Source organism: Dermacentor albipictus, chromosome 4, assembly GCF_038994185.2.
Source record: "Dermacentor albipictus isolate Rhodes 1998 colony chromosome 4, USDA_Dalb.pri_finalv2, whole genome shotgun sequence".
Lineage (NCBI taxonomy): Eukaryota > Metazoa > Arthropoda > Arachnida > Ixodida > Ixodidae > Dermacentor > Dermacentor albipictus.
In genome coordinates this window covers 59,443,878-59,464,287 of record NC_091824.1, presented here as the reverse complement: position 1 = coordinate 59,464,287, position 20,410 = coordinate 59,443,878, and the positions used below count along the sequence as shown (strand labels likewise).

The window sequence follows — 20,410 nt, the reverse complement described above, 5'->3', positions numbered from 1 at the left end:
GCGCAGAATGAGGTAAGGAAGAGGAGGAAACGGGGAGGGGAAAGGATATATGGGGAAAGAGGGGGAAGGGGAGCGGTGGTGGTGCGCTGGAAACCGCGGGCGAAAATCAACGCCGCCGCAGGAGAAAGAGGAAAATGCGAGGGGGTTGGAGGGGGATGAAGCTTGTAGGTGGACGCCGCGGCATCCACTCTGGAAAGAGAGCCGAGAGGTTGGGAGGGGGGGGAGGCGGCGTGAGAGATAAATAATTCCGCGGAGAGGTCAAATGGTCTGCTTCGGTAACGGCTAACACACACACACACCCGCGAACGCGGCACCGTTATGGCAATAAAAACCGGATTTATGGCGCCGTAAAGTCTCTGCGGCTGCACAAGCTGTGTGTGTGCCAAGAACAAGAAGGGGAAAAAAAGCAGGCGCGGAGCAACTCCGCGGCGATTTGTCTCCCCGGCTCCGCGCCTGTTTCTCGGCCGGTGCCCGGAGTTGCAGCCGTGTTCTGCTGCTACACGGCACGTACGTGTGCTTAGCCTCCGAGCACCGGCTTTCGCTCTTCTTTTTACTGTGTGCTTTCCGGCCTCAAGTGGTTCCCTCTGAAGGAAAGAAAGGTATCAATACTACTGTGGCTGGGCTTGATGTCCACTGTACAGTCCAACTTGCATTGTTAGTGATGTCTTTTTCGAATATGTAGATATACCGGGAGCAAAAGAAAATACTTTTCTGGTGTATTTATTAGAGCGAATTCGAAAGCGTTAACGGCGACAGCTTATCATTTATTGGCCTGAAGATGACGTCATCATTGCTGTGCTTACTTGCCGTCGTATGTGTGTTCATTGTGACGTACGATACGGTCACTTGAACTTTGTGCTAACAGTGTTTGGGCGGGATCCTATATATATTTATTTCCCTTTTATTATTATTTACTCGTTAGTATTGAACCGGTCTAAAATTAATACGCACTGTTTGACTAAGAGTCATCAAACTCTCCTTCACATACATATAATAAAAAATTGATGATTGAACATCTTGACTTCCCCTGTAATCCAAAAGAAGGCTTGCAACTGACCACGCAGGTAAATTGGCAAAAGAACATGGTCATTCCTATGATGGAAAATGCTCGAATAATGTACATGAACACATTCAATGCACAAACTGCATGCTACATGACTTCGAACAGGAACCGCCTATACATGTATAATGTTTTTCTTTGGCGCCAGGTTGTTTGGAGTGCTTACTTTTATCAGTTCTCACCATAAGAAATACGGTTTAGGCCATAACGGCATTATTTTGCTTTATTATTCCTGCTGCTATACTGCGATTATTCTTGAAACCATTCAGATCAGCCGAGAGTATCAAATTTCAAACGTATGCATATGGTTAGATAAGCAAGCACTGTGCCTTCGAATGTTAACTAATGTTATGGCGCTTAAATGTATGCAGCAAGCGCTGTTTTGCTTTAGTGGCATGTGGACTTGCACATCGAAGCCACTTAAATTCATTTATAGCCAACCCTTATCCTCCCCTATACTCGTTTTGTTCGACTGCCTACATTTGCAACAAGATCTTGGGCCACTTGTTAGAAGAAGTCGTGTGACGCTCAATTTGTAGCAGGGTACTGCTGAGTAAGCGTGATTGTACAGGCGTGTACAACGTAAACCATACACCCGTCGCAACCCTTATTACAACAGTAACCTGTGCATGCAACAGAAGTCACGCAGTTGTGCAGAGGTGTGCGTGTATGTTCAAGGACAGTCGCTGCGCCCGCTATTCGTCTCTCTCCTTATACATCTTTCTTTCTCCCCACCCATGCGTACACCCTAGTCTTTCGTATATAGAGTTGTCAGACACGGCACGCGACGACGGAAACAAAAATGCAGCTCCGTTCTGCTTTTGTTCTCCTACATGGCCCCCGGGGGAGCGATGTTGCGCGCCAATGACGCGTATGCGTTATGTGTTGTGGTGTTATTCTTTCCTTTTCTTTTTTTTTCTTTTGCTCCCTTCCTTTTATGTAAAGCAAGTGACTTGCGCGGTGGGGCAGGAAGGCGAGCCTGCGTGCTCGCGTTGCAGCTAAATGGAGCGTGCCTCATGAGCCGCGGTGAACGGTGGCGATGCTCGCGATATGTTCTGCGTCTCTGGCCTGGGTTCTTGCCTGTCGCCCGCGCGATCCTCACATTGTGATGTGTTTGTCTCCGCTGCTGCGCTCGCTGTATGCTGTGGCGCTGTGCACGCCTATTGCCGTGCGCTCTACGTGGCAGTCTCTGCCTCCCGGTGGTACGGCATGGGCCCGCACGTGGCACGGTTGACAACCCTTGAAGATTGCATTGAGACGATCTATAGATTGCCTATGGATCTCGCAGACGTCTTAATTTGCTTACGAGCAAGAATCGTTACACGTACTGAGGAACACTTGTACTGTTTAGGCTGTGCAAGCTCAAGCCCTCAGAACATACTTGGTATTCCAAGGAGAGCGCCTTCCAATGCGACTGTCAGAGATTACTCTATCGAAGCCGATATGCACTGCTGCTGTCGCACTGAGAGCGCACATTCCGGCGCCTTACTCGGTTTCCCCGACACCATCTTGCCTGCCTGCAAGCGACAAAGTTGCGTTGGACATAAGCCAAGATAATTTATGAAAAGCATATCCATTTGCCGTTCCAGCACAAGCCTCCTACAGGATTACTGTAGCAACTTTGTAACACCTCATGTATAAGGAAAAATTCTGGGGTGCCTAGCCAACCACCAAAGTAAGCTAGTCCACAATGTTTCCACGACGTGCACCAAATTCAGGAACATGTTTACAAATTCGAATTTGTTATAAACATGTAGCTGCCATCATCATCCCAGAGACGTCGTCTGAGATCAAGTCGACATCTTGATCTTGCGCCGGTATATAAGTAGACTATAGCTGTGTACTCGCTGCACTCCGTGCTGCATTTCAGGTCACCGTCAGGAGCCGCCTCAAAAATGTGCCATTTCCCGCAACCTTTAACGAATCATTTCAAATCATACGGGCTGTGCGCCGCTGACCCAATGAACAGCTTGTGTCACATGTTTCAGATTTACTGCGACACAAACGAAAAATGGCATCAATATTATGACGCACTCTTTCACCGGCTTCCAATAGTATCAACGCTATCAGTGGGAATGATAACGCCGATGAAGCTTCCGGATATGCACGCAAGAGCTGCCGGTGCGTTCTGATTCGGCAAGTTTTCGCTAAATAACGAGGGAGGGTGAACGTAGGGGACTCATAAAATTTGTTTGGATGACTTTCTACGATAATTCCCTTTCGCTTCTCTACTGTGCACGCCCACAAAGATACATGCTCCCACAAGCTCGGCCGCAAAAAAATTACAGGCACGACATCGTCCAAACTCCTGCACCGGCGGCGACGAGAAACTACAGCATCGAGACTCGCATCCGTGTAGCGTGGTCCACGCTCGCAGGCATGTTTGCCCAGCGCGCCCTGGGAATCGCGACGATGGCCGCAGCACCAAACGAGTGAACGCGAGAGGCGAACGGGCCGAGGGAGAACGCGATCGGCGTCCAGCCTCCTTTTGTGCCCATCTGGCAGGCCGCGCCGTCCCGCCGTGGCCGTTATTAATGGTCCCGGCTCGCAGTAGGAGGCCCGGGGTCGGAAACGGCAAATAAAACGCCGCCGCTCTATCTTTCCCGCGGACGAGACGCGCGGCCGGGCTGCAACTCTTCGCTCGAGGCCGCGTATATTGTGCACACAGAATCCGCCCACGGTATACCGCTCGAAAGGCTTCACGGAAAGAGCGCTGAAAGAGACGTTTCGAAGAATTTCGAGTTTGGCAACAGGGGCTCTTAAGTGCGGGTACCCGGAATTCGGAAGGCTGGCGAGTGGGACATGTATCAGCATCTGTCGGCAAGTGCACGTCTTTCCGCAGGTTGGATTTCTTTCACTGCACTATGTAGTACAACAATCTTGCTCACGGTGCTTACCGTACATAAAGGGAAAGAAATGAAGAAATACTTTGTTTGGCGCACTGGGGGCATATCGGGGTCTCTGGCAATGTGAGCAGTGCGTAGTGCGCCTATAGCCTTGATACCGCTGAGCACTTGTAACAACACACGATTGTTTGTTTGGAAGGAGATGGTTGTCATGGATGGATGGTTGGTTTGAGGAGGAACTGCAGACGCACGTATACACTGGTTCTCCATCCCCTATTTTTTACACGTCGTTCTAAAAGTTAATCGTCAATCTCCTTGAATTCGTTTCACATTCTTCACATGGCCTACGTCACTGAAGGATGTCGTGTTCTCTCCTATCTATCACAAGCTTGCTCCTTCGGCACCACAGAAGGGACGCCCACCTCCTTTGCCTGCACCAAAATTGACAACGCCGCCTGTCACTATTTACGCCATGCTTACTGGAAAGTCCCATTCCTTTGGCTGCAGGTTGTTACGAACATGAAGCTGACAGCTCATTTATATTTCTGCAAGCATAGTATGAATATGTTGTTATTGTTTCAAGTTCACGAACTGCGTTCTATTACACAACACGATACAGTGCAGCGTTGACAAAATATTTCCTATAATCAAAAAACAAGTCCGCAGATTAGGTGGGAATATCGGACAACGTTTATGACGTCAGAAACGGGAGTCGCTTATCTTACTGCTCCCAAATGACGCCGGCAGTCTGCAGCAAGATGCCCCCTCAGTAGTGGGGGCTTTCATAGGAACTGTGGACAGCGCAGTTTCGCGCGACCTGCAGCTTCTGGTGGCGATGATAGCGCGGCTATCCTAATTTTCATTGCGTTAATTATTGTAATAATCTCTCCAGCAGCACTAGCGCGTCATTCTAGTGAACCTACCTTCATAGTGAAACGAAAATGATGACTGGTTGTCCTCCCGCCTGAGTCCCCCAACTTGACACTTGAAGCTTGCGGACTACGTGGATTCGGCATAAGCGGTGCCGAATGTGGCAAATCAGTTCTGCGGAAACCCGCAACACGGTGGATAAACTTATGTAAGCGGGAAAAAACTTGGCCGTCCCTTTGGCATACGCCAAAGAGGGTGAAGGCGAGAGCCTGCGCGTTGAAGAGACATTAATTAAATTACTTGACACTTGTTTATTACTTGTTTTCTCCCACCATGGTACGTAGGTTCTAGTGCCTTAACTGACACTAGCCTAATCAACTGTGTCTTTATTAACTTTGCCCTAATTAACACCAAAGGTCGTGGCTTCGACACCTACCAAATGTCGAGGGTGCGAATCCCACTAAATGCAGTGGATTCGAGTGCCTTAATTAACGTTATATTAATTAACAGTGTCTTTATTAACTTCGTCTTAACGCCACACTTCGTTGGTTCGACTCCAACCGAAGCTCGTGGGTTCAAGTGCCTTAATTCACTCTATCTTAATTACCTTGGCTTTTCTTTTTTCTTTTTTTTTTAGTGGGCGGCATCGGAGCCATCTATGGACGAAGACAACGAACGCGCGAACAGGGGCACGAGCGCGTGTCCGGGCGAGGCGAACTCACATGACTTTCTGTACTGCGCGCCTCATTTTCCAGACCATCGGAGGTATGAGTCACTTAAGGCTTTAGTAAATGGAAACTCAGACATCCACCTGTCCGTAGCAATTGCTACAAACGAAACCTATACGGGTGCCTCGAAAGAAAAGCCTCAGAGTTGAAAAAAAAAATTGTCCTGGTCCGGGACTCGAACCCGGGACCACTGCCTTTCCGGGGTAGCCACTCTACCATCTGAGCTAACCAGGCGGCTAGCAGATGGCAGGGCGAAGTCGAATTTGTCGACAACACGAAGCAAAGGCAAGCGTTTGACGTAGTAGTTCTGCGGGAACCCGCAAGGTGGAGAGAAGTAATTAATTAGCCTTAACAAATTACGGCCCGTATTCAAAAAAATGCCTCACGTTGTATTTTTTTGCGAGAGAAAATGCTAGCCAATCCTGATGCTGGAAATATTATTAGCGAAGGCAACCAGCCAATGGCCGTGCCCCCCTACGAGCGAACAGCTTTATAGTATTTTGTTATGCTCTCACCCTTTAACAATTGAAACGAGTATGGATCCCTGATAATTCATGTAGTTCTAGCTATTTTCTGTTCACCGTTCCTTATCTGTGAACTTCCGATGGAGCGAAATGATCGATCGAACGATATGATCCCTATGGAGCGAAATGAATAACCCTCCTATATACGTATGCTTAGCTTTGGGTGCACGTTATGAAGTCGGGTAACTAATTTATTACTGAGGAGCAACTTCACCTATGCCCTCCCTCCCCCCGTTTCCTTGCACATCCCCATGTCCCTCATTGATATCTCCCATAGCCCCTCTGCTTCTTTAGGTCATTGAACTCCATCAATTCAATCCTGCACTACATATGAAGCAAAAACCGATGAACAGATGAAGCAAAAACCCCATATGGGCTATTTGAGCTACAAATAAATAAAGGAATAAACTTAGCTCAAAATTAATTCAGAAGGCTGAAGCTATGCTTAACACTTAATCAGATGTATACAGCACCACATTATTTAGGCTTCGGTGAAGAACAAAATACTCATTCTGAATTGATGTTCTCATTTTATCCTTCTTTCATATTTTTTTTTATGGAGAAATTTGGTGTCCTGACGGTAATTATTCAAGCTCACTATTTACGTGATATGCAGTCTATGTTACTTGATACGACCCTCCGAAGCTGTCCGTTCGGTCGAATCTGTGTGTTCGGCGACGGTTCGTCACAGCTAGCTTCCCCACAATAAACGACTTAGAGAGGGGAAGCCCACTTAGTGATTCGCTTCGTTTGGAATGCAATCACGGTCGGCAAGTCGACAGTATTTACTGCATGTACGTGTGAACAAAGGCGTTATCACGAGAACGGTAAGCTTCGCTACTGATAAATTGATAATGTCGGTGCACGTCTTCCCAGCAAAAGCCACCGCGGCACCGTCAGTGGATGAAAACTAGCGTCTTTTGTTGCTGCCGTTACGTATACCGTAAGTCGCTTCCCCTCGCACTTCTTTTATTATATGGTATTTAGGAGATGTCGCCTTTAATTGGTGCCGGCTACTCTATTTCAAATAGGGATTTAAAAAAAGAATAAATCATAATACAAAATAATGAAATCATCATAACACGAAGTCCAGTCACATAAGTACCCTAATGCCACACTAAAACTGAAAGTCAGCTCGGAAACAGAGCAACACAAAGTCCAGTCAGATATGTGAACTAAAGTGAACACAAAGTCCTGTCGCATAACTAGACTAAAATCAGGGCAGATAAGAAAGCACGGATAGATTCATATGAAGATACATAAAACCAGGCATTGAATTGGCCTAAGTCGGGATAAAAAAGACATAGAAGGCACTTATCACATTTAAACAGTCTACTCAATAGTTTCCGAGAATATTAATCGCTTCTACAAATCTTTGATGGGCCAGTGACACTCGTCTTTGCAATCAGTAAAGGACCTCCGAGGCCGAGGACCTCTCTCATTTACCCAGTGCACACACACCTTGATACTGCTTCTGCAGCGTTACTTCAACTTATTCCTTTTCTTTTGCGTTCATTTCTGTTGGCGCTCGTAGCCTGTCGTTACTGTGGTTAGTACGTATTTATGACAGTCAGACGCGCCGTGGGATGGCACGAAGAGATATTAGATTTTAGCAATAAAGTTGCCAATCTGTTCTGCGGAATGCCGCAAGGTGGAGAAAGGTTCGTGACCCTCGTGTGAATGACAATTTTCCCTTTCATGAACCTCTCTCTACCTCGCGGAATTCCTCAGAAGTGATTGCTAATTTCAGTGTCTCTGCGCTTCATATTGTCGATCAATTAGCCCTCGCACTGCGATTTGTTAGCCTCCCGGTTAGCTAAGACGGCAGAACAACCACCCGGTAAAGGCGTTGGTACCGGGTTCGAATCCCGGACGAGGACGAACTTGTCCTCAGCGCCGATCCTTTCGTTCTGACAAACCCGTATGGGTTTCCTATGCAGCTTCGTGCTACCCTCGAGTGGATGGCAATTTTTCTCTGTCATGTATCTTAGCTAATGCGTCTTCTCGATGTCCAAGTCGCACAGTCAGAGCGCCAGGTTTTGCATCATTGAGTGGTTGATTGATTGATTCATTGATTGACCTAGTGATCGAAAACATTTAACTTCTAAAAGCGAAACAGAAGCTTACGGAATGCCGTATAAAACGCTTCGAATTATTCTGTCCTCATGGGGTTCATTACAAGCACTGAAAACTCGGTACATAAGTGTGTTTGTATACTATATGTGCCACATCAAGAAACTGATGTGGCGGGGATGTGAAACAAAGGAAAGCTTCGCTTTAAAGCTGGATCTCGCCTTCAACGCATCAGTATCACGGAATGCCAACATAATAAAACGGTCAGGCTAAGTGCCACGCATCATTGCGAGAGGAGGAGGAGGAGGAGGAATGAACGTTTATTGTGAGAAATAGCGAGAAAGTGTTCTTTCTTCGCCCTTGGTGGGCGGCTCTCTTATTCCAGAAGGCCGTTGGATAATGCCGCAGCCCGGACCTGGTCCATAAGACTTCGAGAAAAAAAAAAATCGGACAAGGCTATGCTACCAAAGCACCGAACAAACAAAAATTTAGTGACACAAAATACGTCCGTGGGAACGCGCCCGACAGGACGGAGTTCACATATATAGTCTATGCGAATAAACAGCGGAAAAATTGACGGGCATCGTATCTACACACAGTCGTATCACTTCTTCAAGCCAAACACTGCTGCGATTTCGACACCGGGTTTTGTCTCGTCGGCGCTTTATTTTATTCCTTGGACATCTATTTTGCGCCGAGACAGCCCCTAACGGTTCGATCCAGCCATGCTCATAGCGCGCTTCGACATGCCAGCCTAGCCAAAATGTAAGTTCTATCCATTGCACCTTCAGAATATCGGGTCTCAAGAGTATCTAATGCCTCAAGACATAACACGAGCTAGCTAGGTGCCTCGCGTGCTGAACGCAGGCGGCCACATGCAGGGTTTTGTGTGGAAGAGAGAGAGATGCTCATTTTGATAAAAAAACTGGCGCTGTTATGGGTTTACAGGCCTTAACGAAGCTTAGTGAATAGTTTTATCCTGTATGTCTATGTCGTATGTGCCGTTTGCGTGTTTGCGCGACCACTGCGTCTACCACGCCGCACCTGCACAAACATGCGAGGCGCCAACAGCCGGAGTCTAGAGCATGGGCAGTCCACTGAAAAATGCGATGCTGCGACAGCGCTGACAGGTGGCCCGGAAGCAGCCACTCACGACTATGAATCGCCGGCAGAAGTTCACTTCCCGTTACAGTATACAGGTTTGAGATAATTCTCCCAATTAAAATTTACATTTCATTGGACCATTCCCTAGGACGTCTTTGTTCGATATCGGCAATAGTTACATGCTCAGGAGCGATAAATCGTGACTGTGCACCATGTGGCGCTTTATGTCTCAGTGGGACACTGACATTGTTTATGGCGATGTGGTGCCTTTACACACCGTATGGCAGCGCCCAGACAGCCATTTCTGTATCGCTCATTGTTTTTCTTTCTTTCGTTTCCTCTTTCGTAACCATTTGCGCCCTTCCCCACTACAGGGTATACAACCAGAGATATTCTCTGGTTAACTTCCCTGTATTTCCTGTACATTTACCTCTCTCTCCGTCTTGGCACTGGAAGCGAATAATTTTATTTGTTGCCCAAGCAAACTGCTACGTAAATTATTGCAGCATCTCGTGCTTACTTCGTAGTATTGCGGCATGGTCATTGACCGCCGCTAACTGCATGACGTTGCATGGTGCTAGCCATTGTTACATGCTTCAGCCCCTAAACTCGAGGACATGATGCGAATTCGGCCCACACCTCGCTGTTCTTACGTAAGTTACCGCAACAATATCGTACCCCTACACCAATTATGCGTGCCCAATTTTCTCTCAGGCCATTATTTCTTTCCTGTTGCTGTTCCACTCGCTCTGTTCTCCCTTCATGGCATCGACCATGGCGCATAGGTTTCTCATTCCTGTACTTCTATTAACGGAACACATCGTTTTGTTCGGACGTTCGGTACAGCACCTTCTTCGTAGCGGAGCACTATTTGCGTTTCCGCCCAAACAAAGGAACAACACTCCAAGCGTACAACGACTGGCACACCGTCTGTCCGCAAAGGCAACGCTGGCAACAATACTGTCGAAACGAAGGTGGCCCGAGCAGCGCACTTGAGAGCGATTTCGCCTAAGTGCTCAATATGCAAACAGCGGTCATTGTTGTCGCCGTTTCGCGACATTGAAACCAAGCGGCCGCGACGGAAGGAGAGCCGCTTCTGCTCGCAAGGATGGCTAACGGGCGCGCGCGTGCTTGCATACACACGCACAGACACATCTGCTGCTCGTTAACCGCCCGCGTAATTGGCCCAGCTTGCCGCTGCGAGCCGGGTCCCCGTGCGCGGTTTAAGTTGGACGCCCATTTGGAAAGCTCAAAGAAAAGCGCGCACGTGTTTCGAATACGATTAGAACGACCCCTTTCTCTCCGCTTCCCCCGACCCCCCCCCCCTCCCCTTTTTGTTGTGCGTCTAAAAGAAGACGCCCCGACCCTTCGCCGTTCCTTCACGACACAGCATCGGGGGGGCTCTTGTTCCCCTCATTTGCCACTTGTCAAAAGCTGACGAACGGCTCCGCTCGTTTCTGACGGAGGAGAAGAGGAACCACGTGTGCACGTTCTTGGCACGGCTTCGACGCGGCCCCCACGGTGTCGTCTCTTTCACGGACAATCCTTCCGTTCCCCCATTTGTACGTTGCACGCTGCTGCTTTGACAACAACAGGGTTGTGCGCTTATGGCGAGGAGCACAGCACCACGCTCTGTAGGGAGCTTGCGCTCGTAATTTGAACGATATCTGCAACGAAAACAAACCGTAGTACACAAACAGATGGAATGCTCGGTGCCGACGGGACTTGCGTTTGTGTTGTAGCGACGGGGCTTACGTTCTACTGCGCTTCGTCTGTGTGTTACCTTCATCGTCTATTGCGCTGAAGTACATCACATTTTGGAACTCACGTGTTCCCTTACTTTCTATGCTCTTTCTTTTCCTTTGTTTGACGTCTGCCGCGGCATCGGTTTTCTTTCGCTACCAAAGCGTAAGACTTAGAATAAGTTTGACCAGCCCCGCTTCAGTACAAAGCTACAAGCGAGAGTTTCGTCAGCGCACTTTATACTAATCAGATGCAGCGTGCTTCGAAAAGCTGACCAAACGTTGCCTCGCGACGGTGTAAATGACGCGAGAACCTTGTCGTTGAATCGCCCACTAAAAGTGGGACGTCTGGCTATTGTTCCCTCATTTGCCACATGCATGTCAGAAAATGACGAACGGACTGGCTTGTTTTGACTAGCGTCGTGGAACAGAAGGCGAACCATGTGTTTTCGCCCTTGCCAATACTTATACGTGACCCCGGGTGTCGTCTTCCCGATGACAACGGTCGTTTGGCCGTTCGTCGGTATTGCTTTGAATGCGACAGTTGTAAACATCGGGGGTGAGTCATGGCACTGCTATAGATCAACCGCTTTCGCCCTACTTCTCTCTCGCGTATCTTTTGTCAAAATAAACACGTAAAACCAAGAGAGAGCGTCCACAGAGTGGAGTGCCTGTTTTTTAAAGCGAAGCTTTGTTTGCCTGCCCTTCCGGGTTTGACATGGCCTCTGCTTGGTTCGTCATTATTCCTGCGAATGTATTTGTGCATATACGTTGCATCGTACACACACACACACACACACACACACACACACACACACACACACATATTATATATATATATATATATATATATATATATATATATATATATATATACACGCAGATTACATGCATGTCGACTGCAAGTACCAGTGAAGGGGCTTCTATCACGCCGATGTGCTGACCGATGACGTGGTGCCAGTATGCGTACCTATCTTCTCCGTGCTAACAAAATAAATTCACAAATAATACCTGCACATATAATGTCGACTCGTAGGTATACTTAAGACACACCGATCTGTTAACGCAGTAGCCCAATATATTCAACGAATTCTTTAACTTATTTTCTTTGATTTAGCCATTCGCTGTGTCCCACTGGAGATGTGCCCTGGAAGATATGTGTCATTAGAGATGTGCCAGTCCTCCAGAATAGATATATTCCACTGGGACGCAAGAAGTACAGAGTCTCCAAACGATACGGGTTGTACTTTACTGTGCATATATGCACTTGTCAACTCCATTCTTTCCTCGACCGGCATCATACATCGCCTTCGTCCTCATGACATTGCTCAGTCTCACAATGTCCATCCGCCTGATTTGATATGTGCATTTAGTGAGAGCTTGAGAGAGGTGTAGTGTATAAACATAAAACATGCATAAGAAAGAAGTTTTGACCTTTGTGGTAGATAAACATTTCATTTCATTTCATTTTATTACCTTAAAGGCTCCAATAAATGGAGCGTTACATAAGGGGTGGCAAGAATAAAAATACATAGTCACAATAACAGGAAGTTTTTTACATTTTCGATGAACTTGGATGGGCACATAATGACAGCAACGTCGTTAGGAAGGCCGTTCCAGTCTGCAGCTGTGCGAAGAAAAAAAGAATTTGAAAACGTGACAGTGCGTGAGCGTGGACGGGCAACCTGTAGCTGATGGCTGGTGCGGTGAGATATGCGTGTAGGAGGAAGGATATAGGGTGGGATGCGCATATGGCTATGAAAGAATTTGTGAAATAAAGATAGGCTAGCAATGCGACGTCGGAGCGATAAGGGGGATAATGCGGATGCAGTTTTTAAGGAGGAAACGCTGATGTCAAAGGAATATGATGAGTGGATGAAACGAGCGGCGCGATTTTGTACAGATTCAAGATCATTAATTAGGTATGCCTGATGAGGATTCCAAATAGGCGATGCAAATTCTAGTTTTGACCTGACAAATGATTTGTAGGCTAACAATTTTACATGTTGAGGAGCGTGATGCAGATGGCGTTTTAAAAATCCTAAAGTCCTGTTCGCGGATGATATTAGGTTAGTAACATGAGGATTCCAGGAAAGATCGCTCGAAATTGTTACTCCTAAATACTTGTATGAATGAACTAGTTCTACCGGAACTTCAGATATTACATAAGGAAATAGGAGAGAATTACGGCGACGGTGAATGGACAAATATTTACACTTACGCGGGTTAAGTTCCATTAGCCACTCGTTACACCAGTCCTGGACTGCATTAAGATCACTTTGAAGAGAAGATTGGTCAGCGGGGGAATTAATAACACGATATATCACACAGTCATCCGCGAACATACGTATGCTAGATGTTACGTTTAATGGTAAATCATTTATGTATATTAGGAAAAGTAAATATAAATAAGTAAATAAGTAAATATAAATAAGTAAATAAATAAGTAAATAAGTAAATATAAATATAAATATATAAAAATATAAGTAAAACATAAATATTACAAGAGGTTTCAAGCTGCATAAGATTAAAGCAAGCCGAATTGTACGTATCGCCGTTAGTTGTACAAGATTTAAAACACACAACTTGACTGAAGCATCGTTTCACATAGATTTCAACATCTGCTTTGGATCTGCACCATTTTGATCCACTTTATTATGTTGTGGGCCACAACGTGTTTCTAGCAAAATAATAGGTTGCTGTTTTGACCTGTAGTGTAAATGCTGTTCAGAAATACTTGCAACAGCTGCCTATTCCTGCTTCTTCCGTCAAAGCATTATTGCATTAGGAAACAACAAAATAATGAGACTTATGGGTTAAAACATAGGTACGTCACCGGCGACGATGGCGTGATCATTGCGCAATATCGCTAAAGAAAGAACACATGCAGGCGATATGTAAGGGAACTAATCAATTTGAAAAGTCGCAATGCCGTTTGAAGCCGGAAGAACAAACTTGAGGTCGTGTACTGTCCATCATTTCCATGCCGGCCAAACCTAAAAAAAAAATTAAAATTCATTCTTGGATTTTGCGTTCCAGCACCACGCACCTGATATGAGGTACGTCATGTCGTCTTCGCTACCAGTGTCCGCACTTGTGGGCACGTTTTATAAAGCCAAGTACTACTGAGCAAAAAGTTGCGAGTCATTGAAATCATGCGAATTTGTCAACCTGCGTTATGGTTACCCTGCTTTCAAAGAAGGGTGCCACATCTCGTCTCAGACGGTGGCTTAAAAAAAATGTGGCTGCCGACTGCTCACGAGATTATTAGGAAACTTGTGCGCACATTTGTGGACGCTGCTTCTTGGTTTCAAATTTGTTTTTTATGTCACCGTAATTTTTTTTTGTGAGCTCCTGAAATAGCGTGAAATAAAGTTTTAAAGACAGTTACCTATTTCCTTGGCTGCCTTTCTTTTCGGTAGCGAAAAAAGTGTATACGGGGAATCCGGATTAATTCTGACCACCTGCACGGGTGGTCAGATTTCTTTTAATTTACATCTAAATTTAGGCACACAAGCATTTTTTTTTTATTTCCCCTTAATTGAAGTGGGACCGCCGTGCTTGCAGCTCTTGAAGACATCAGTTCCAGAGATCAATCTAGAATTTTTTTGTTGTTGTTTTAACGAAACTATGTACCTCATGAGGGCGGAGTAAGTGTAGTGAGCGGTTGAAGTTCACGAGCTCTCCGAAACGCCATCCTGCTTTTGCGGCATTCCAGCTAGTAACACGCCACTCGAAGTGCTGACGCAACCCGAAGTGCAGGCGCCACCCGAAGTGCTGGCGCCACCCGAAGTTCAGACGCCACCCGAAGTTCAGACGCCACTCGAAGTTCATCGAACGACGACGACGACGACGACGTCGAACGCGCGTCTAGCAGACCTCTGCATGCAGGCTCCCTGCACGCGCGTCGAGAGCTCACCGCCGCGCGCAGAGTCCGCGAGAAGGAAAGGAGCGCCGCATCGTCGGCCTCGCCGGAGCTGCCAGCTGCCTTAATTAATTCAGCGTCGGCCGCCCCCATTCATCTCCCGCGAGTCGACATTCGAGTCGATTTCCACTTTCTGAATCGCGGGGCGTCTTGCAAGTTGGGCACCGGGCGTCGCGGGGCAACTCTTCCGCTGAGGCAGGGTGGAAGGGCGCCTGGAAAACGCGACTATTCAAGCGATTGTCGGCACTCCAGCCGGCATTCTCGAAGTTTAATTAGCGCGCTCGCCGCGCTGAGCTCCGCGGCCCAGCGGGGCGCTTGCTTATCGGTACCGCCGCCGCAAATTCATTCGGTGAAGCCGTGGGGCGGAGGCGCGCATCGTCTTGCACCTCGCAGGGCGCGATGCAAGGAATTGGCAATCGCGAACGAATTGTTGTATCCTGTGCTGTGTCGTCCTGCTCTTATAGTTCTTTACTTCGTAAACTTGGAGTGTGCTGTTGCCTTATAATCGTGTTATTCCTGTAAATCCTTTGCGATATATTCAGTAATAGAAAGTCCGGTGCAGCTCGCAAGTCGCCGACATATACGCCGTGAATATGTTCAAATCAACAAACGAGTGATTGACACGTATAACGCTGTTGGCAACCCAAGTGCTTCACTCACTCACTCACTCACTCACTCACTCACTCACTCACTCACTCACTCACTCACTCACTCACTCACTCACTCACTCACTCACTCACTCACTCACTCACTCACTCACTCACTCACTCACTCACTCACTCACTCACTCACTCACTCACTCACTCACTCACTCACTCACTCACACATTCTCTCTCTTACACATGAACGCACACACGCACATACTAGCTGATATCTATCGCTAGAATAGCAAGTGCGAAATTGCGCCTGGATAAATTGCAGCACACGCTGAAGTGCAATAGCTTTTTTCAAACAAATTATTCTCTCCATCGTAATCGGTGTTGCCTATCTCGCCGCGACGAAATCTTGTCGATCACGGTCTTCATTTACTACCACGGGCAGAGAACCACTTCTTCCTCCTTTCTGGCCGCCATAGTGGTCGTCACAATTATCCTCTTTTGTGCTGCTCGTAAATTCAACCATTATTATTATTAATGAAAATAAAGCGAAACGCTTTTGTCGCCCATGATGCTGACGGCTAGTCTCTTTCATGTAATGGTAATAATATTTGTAAAAAAGAACTTACAGGACGGTTTCGAGTGTGCGACTCTCCCGAATGTTTAAGCGTTAGCTGCATTGCGGGCTAAGCGTTTTCGCTCTTGATCTCGAGCACGCCGATTTACCTGGAGGTCTTGATGTCCTGCTTCCTATATGACATGTCAGTGTAAAGTACGTTTTATAGCATTCTTGATTTTGCCATTTTTGTGAAACTGCTTTATTCTTTTTCCGACCCTGCTATAATCCCGATACCGGGATTGCAGTATCAATAAATCAATAAATAACCAACTACGCTCCTCTTCAGTTTTTGAGTGCTCGCCGGCTTTCTAAGCGTATGCACTTGCACCGGCTCCGCTTGAAGCGGTATGAGCCTTGGAATAGAAGATGAAGAAGCGCAGGAGTCTGGGTTCAGGAGAAGAGAAGGAAGTGAGAATAAAAGGTAGACAAGATGGACGCCAGTTCCACAGCAATGCTTTACGTTTACTGTGTCCTTTAAGTAGGAACGCTACATTATTTTGGCGCAGTCGACAGCGAACTCCAACATGTGGGTGAGATTTTTCCTTGAGGAGACCTCCGCGGACAAGATCATCTTTTCGAGATACCAAGCTGAAGATGAACCAGCGGTGGAACTACCTCGCGAACTCAACTCGGCAGAACTCATGAATCTGGTTTTAGAGAAGGCTTCCATGGACCCTGATGAACTACGTCGGAAGGGTGCTGTGAACGTGAACTTGCCTCTGGTGATCTTCGACGAATTAGTTCTTCAACCGATGCGTCGGAAGGACTCTGGATCACAGTCGTCGACGGAAGAGGTGAGCCTCGTTTTGAAAGCACTTCGGCTACAACAAGAACAGATTTCGCAACAAAACCAGCTGGTGACATCGCTTATAAGCTCTTTAAACGCTGAGAAGCCAGTGACTAAATTTGTAGAACCTGATGCATTCGACGGCATGTCATCAAGTCCAGAAGGTTGGCTTGAATTCTATGAATATGCCGCTGGAAAGAACAACTGGCACTCTAATGAGGACAAGATTACTAACATGCGTAGTTACTTAAGCGGTGTTGCACGGAAGTGGTATGATTTGCACATTATTGAAGAGGCTGGCAACTCTTGGAATCAGTGGAAAGAAAAATTCTTGACGACTTTCCGAAGCAACCCAGTGCAAAGGTGGGACGCCGCGCTTAATTTCAAATTCAAGCAAGGCTCCCTCGTAGAGTATTTTTTTGACAAATGCCGCCTTTTAAAGCTGGCCGAGCCTATGCTTCCTCCGTCTGCCGTAGTAGCACTAATAATGCACGGACTGCACGCGCAAGTCCTGAAGCAAGTGCAACTACGGTCACCTAAAACTATGGACGGGCTCCTGGAGTGCCTTCACGACATATCATTTACTTCAGAAGAAAATATAAACGCTAGCTCAAGCGGTCACTTCACACGGTCCGGCACGGATTGGTCAAGCCGTAATCAGCGAGAACCGCGCCGCCTTGCAGGCGGCACAGAGAGCTTGGGTTGGCGCGCTCCCAGAGGTCGGGTGCATAACATCGACAGCGACCCTGTTCCCCTACTTTCGTACGCTGAAGAGGCTCCGACGACAAAAAACTGATAAACAAGGGTGATCAGTCCGACCCGATGACCACAACTGAGACTGTTTATTTAACTTGCTCTAGCCTACTTCACATCCCTGTGAAAGTGGGAAACAGACACATGATGGCTTTGGTTGACAGCGGTGCTTCTGTGTCTATAATAAATGCCAAGCTGGTAGATGCAAGTCACCTGCATAGTGGAAGAGTACTACGGGTGCAAGGCTACGATGGAAAAGTAACAATGCATAATCAGTGGGCCTCAGTAAACATCGAGTTCCAAGGTCATGAAATAGCGAGTGAAGTACTGGTGATTGAGGGGGTGACGTATGACTTTCTGCTATCCAGACCAGATATAAAGAAACTAAAAATCAACGTATACTGGGACGATGCGGTTTTAGTGGAAGGACTATCAAGGCAAGAGACACAGCCGGATAGAAAGGATAACCTGCGAGTTGTCAATTGCGCGGAGGATATTGCAACGACCTATCCTGAACTAGTATGCATAGGAAGCTATCCACCGGCGATGACGTCACACAAGGTGCCTTTCGAACTCACCGACAAGACCGTCATCCGAAAATCACCTTACAACATGTCAAGAGAGCGCAAGATATGGTTGAAGAAGGAATTGCAGGAGATGCTAGACGCCAATATAATCCGGCCTTCGGTGTCACCCTTCGCCTCTCCCATAACTATTGCGCCGAAAGAAGATGGAACTTTCAGACTGTGCACAGATTACAGGGTTCTCAACCGACAGACAGAACTTATACCATTTCCCATGCCGAAGATAGACACGATTATAGATGAGACAGGTGGTTGCCAATGTTTTTCACGTATTGACTTGTGCAATGGTTTCTGGCAGATCCCGCTAACCGAAGAAACAAAAATGTACACTGCTTTTATCACGCCCTTCGACCTGTACGAGTATAACCGGCTTCCTTTCGGCTGGAAAAACTCACCAGCATGGTTCCAGAAGATTATGAACGAAGTCCTGAAGCCTTTCCTAGGTGTCTTTTGTAACGTGTACATAGACGATATTATCGTCTTCTCCAAAACAGAGACGGAGCATCAGGCACACCTGTCCCAGGTATTAAATGCCTTGAGCTTGGCACACCTCAAGGTTAATTTTAAGAAAAGTGCGTTCTTTCAAAGAAAAGTGGTGTTTCTTGGAAGAGTCTTTGATGGGACTACCAAAAGCACGAAACAAGAGTCCGTCGAGAAGATATCCCAACTGGTAAAACCATATGACGTACACTCATTGCGTGTATTTTTGGGATTAGCAGGACATTTCAGGCCCTTCATAAAAGACTTTGCCATCAAAACAAGATGCCTCACGCGCCTAACACAGAAAGAAGTTCCATTTGAGTGGAATGAGGAATGTGAGAGAGTCTACCGTGATCTGGTGCACAGAATATCTGCTGACCCTATTCTACGCATACCAGATTTCACTTTACCCTTTGAACTGAATACCGACGCCTCACACTATGGGACAGGTGCAGTCTTGTACCAGAAATGTCCAGAAGCATCCGGCCGAGAAAAGCGACACGTAGTAGGTTACTACAGCTACACCCTCAAGCCACCTGAAGTCAACTACACCACTACTGAAAAGGAAGCTCTTGCAGTCCTCAAAGCAATTCAGTACTTCCGTACGTACCTAGAAGGTGCGAAGTTTACTTTGTTCACCGATCACCAAGCCCTCACTCATCTCTTGAATATGACCCAACCTAAGGGACGTATCGCCAGATGGGTGAACTATTTGCAGCAGTTCGATTTCACCATCTCCCACAGACCTGGACCCCTTTTGACTGATGCAGATGCATTGTCTAGACTGATGATACAGGCCAACAACGAACAATCGGCAGAAATCAATGAAATTAAATTGTGGGAAGACACTGAACAATTGATTTTTAGGGAAGGTCGCTATCAAGTCCCGCCAACGCTGGTTTCCAGGGTGCTTTATTTGTACCACGATAGCCCAGAATCTGGAGGACACGATGGATTTTGGCGCACCTACAACAAGCTAGTCAAGAGATTTACGTGGCCTCACATGAAAGACGACGTCAATCGATACGTTCGTTCATGCCACATTTGTCAAATCAACAAAGTGAAATATAAGCAGCCTACGGACGCCATGATAATACCTTGCCACTCAAACGTGCCTTTTGAAGTTATACACCTGGATTTCGCCGAGCTAAATAAGAAACGAGAAGGAGTCCGAAAAACGCAAGCTTTTCTTCTGGCCATAGATGAATGCACCAGGATGGTCGCGGCACGGGCAGGAAAAGAAGATGCGAATAGTGTCATCGCCCTTCTCGAACGGGATATGTTTAGGACAACCAAGACAATTGTATGTGACAACGGTCCAGCGTTCAAGAGCGAAAAGCTAGCAAGATGGGCTCGAGACCATAATATATCAATCCAGTTCTGTGCGCCATACCATCCCGCAGCGAATGGGCTTGCAGAGCGTGCCATACGAGATGTTAAACAATACATCAGGATGTACGATAGTTTCCCTGGTGGTTGGAAATGCTCTTTAGAAGCAGCTGTGAGACATCACAATCGCTCCTACACCAGCGGCTTGGGATGCAGCCCGCAATTCGCTTCTTCAGGAGAAACCCCTATTCTTCAGGCGGACCGTGAACTTGGGCTGTTAGAAAATCTCCAGATCGTCGAGGAAAGGAAACAGAAATCGTAGGAGGAGAGGTACCGTAAACGAATGAAAAAAAAATTTTGACAAGAGACATTGCTCAGATATTCCAGACA

The 20,410-nt window shown here is 46.9% G+C and overlaps 1 protein-coding gene across 4 annotated transcripts in view; it reads left to right on the top strand.

The window, feature by feature from the left end:
* LOC139059109 (uncharacterized) overlaps positions 1–20,410 on the top strand; it is a 961,629-nt gene that overhangs the window by 326,003 nt on the left and 615,216 nt on the right. Inside the window, exon 3 of one of the 4 annotated variants that reach the window (XR_011513916.1) lies at positions 5,414–5,545. The exons of 2 other annotated variants lie outside the window; for them this stretch is intronic. The gene's annotated coding sequence lies outside the window, so the exon portion shown is untranslated. Of the gene's footprint in view, positions 1–5,413; positions 5,546–20,410 lie in introns of those variants that run through there. One more of the 4 variants, XR_011513922.1, reaches the window with a different exon arrangement.